This window comes from Otolemur garnettii, unplaced genomic scaffold, assembly GCF_000181295.1.
Source record: "Otolemur garnettii isolate 467f Iridium unplaced genomic scaffold, OtoGar3 scaffold00004, whole genome shotgun sequence".
Classification (NCBI taxonomy): domain Eukaryota; kingdom Metazoa; phylum Chordata; class Mammalia; order Primates; family Galagidae; genus Otolemur; species Otolemur garnettii.
In genome coordinates this window covers 31,587,706-31,589,546 of record NW_003852399.1, presented here as the reverse complement: position 1 = coordinate 31,589,546, position 1,841 = coordinate 31,587,706, and the positions used below count along the sequence as shown (strand labels likewise).

General features: G+C 42.2%; 1 protein-coding gene and 1 pseudogene across 1 annotated transcript in view; one reads left to right on the top strand and one right to left on the bottom strand.

The window, feature by feature from the left end:
* ESRP1 (epithelial splicing regulatory protein 1) overlaps positions 1 to 1,841 on the top strand; it is a 64,631-nt gene that overhangs the window by 9,655 nt on the left and 53,135 nt on the right. The window lies entirely within an intron of this gene.
* The window catches only part of LOC105887684, a 4,151-nt pseudogene continuing 3,121 nt past the window's right edge, over positions 812 to 1,841 (bottom strand).

The following is a 1,841-nucleotide window of genomic DNA, read 5'->3' as shown; positions in this document are numbered from 1 at the left end:
CTCCTGGGCTCAAGTGAGTCTCCTGCCTCTGCCTCCCAAGTAGCTGGGACCACAGGTGCCCGCCACAACACCCGGCTAATTTTTGGTTGCAGCCTTCATTGTTGTTTGGCGGGCCCAGGCTGGATTCGAACCCACCACCTTGAGTGTATGTGGCTGGCGCCTTAGCCACTTGAGCCACAGGCGCCGAGCCCAGAGTGAGACTCTTATCTCAAAAAAAGTTGATTTATTACCAAGCAAGAGGAGACTTTGCTTAACACCAACAGAACATTTTAAGACTTGGAGTTACAAAGGAATACCACATCGTTTGGGCTTGTAATTGGCTCCTCTTTTTATGCATGTTGGCAAAAGAAAAAACTAGCATCTGGATGAAAGATAAAATAAATTCTATGGAAACCTTTAAAATGAAAGATGAGGCTTATGTTAAAAATTGATTAACATATTTAGTAAACCTATTTTTTTTTTTTTTTTTTTTTGCAGTTTTTGGCTAGGGCTGGGTTTGAACCTGCCACCTCCGGCATATGGGGCTGGTGCCCTACTCCTTTGAGCCACAGGCACTGCCCTAAACCTATATTTTTTACACTAATCAGGTTTTTCCCCATTGAATGACCTATTTTTTCATATACAGACCATGTCTTTTTGTTTTTTTTCCTCTTTTCTAGGTTGATGTTTCAACTAAGTGGTTTCAGTTCCATCCATTCAGATTTTAAATATTTTAATTTATTTAAAAAGGGATTGCTCATAGAAAAAAATTACTTTGAACAGTATACAGGACTAGTGGAAATTGGCTGTTTCACAAGATCAGGCAGTACAATCAGTATCTGCCATATGACTGGTCTCTGTAGATGCCCTTTGCTGATCTTGCTGAAGGTGCCTTGTTGTCTGGAGTTAGTCTACTCTCGCACGTAGGAATCGTAACTCTCCTCACTGAGTCTGTGTCATAATTATGATAATCAGCACCACTTTGGGCTGGGGTGTTAATCATGGGATTCATAACTCAGTTCATAAGCAATATCATATTTATCATCATAATCTTATTCTCCATGGGTCTCTTGTGTTGGGGGTGGCTGTGGAGATCTGTACCCAGTCAGAAGGACTACTCTTGCTCTGGAAATAAGTTCTCTCCCCCACCTTACTGACCTTCTGGTGAATAGGACTCTCCTGGAACTTGGTATCCTATCCCTCTCTGCATACCAATTCCAGCTGGCTGGGCTGTGACTTCTCCACTTACCCTGGTTATTGTTGGGGTTGGTATACCTCTTGTATGCAAGAGAGGTTTTCCTGGAACTGCTGAAACATCTGCATTTTCTGAACTAGCATTTAAATATGTTAATTATTGAAGTACTTGCCTAATCTCATCATTATTGCAGTCAAGGATAAGGAAATTTTTGATTTCTACCAGAAGCGTGTCCGACGTGGGCTTAAGCTTCTACAGGTGGAGAAAATGCTTCAATGAGAACATGAAGATTATTATTATTATTTTTTGAGACAGTCTCACTATGTCTCCCTCTGTAGAATGCGGTGGCATCACAGCTCACAGCAGCCTCAGACTCTTGGTCTTAAATGATTCTCTCGCCTCAGCCTCCCAAGTAGCTGGGACTATAGGCGCCTACTGCAACGCTTAGCTATTTTTGTTGTTTTTGTTGTTGCAGTTGTCGTTGTTTATCTGGCCTGGGCCAGGTTTGAACCCAGCCAGGTATGTGGCTGGTGCCCTAACCACTGAAGCGCCACCCATGAAGACCATTATTGAGGTGGAAGTACTTTGCTTCTCCACTTTTCCTCAACTCTTCTTTCTTTGTGTCTCATGCACCTTTTCCAAGGATGGACATTTTTTTTTTTTTTTT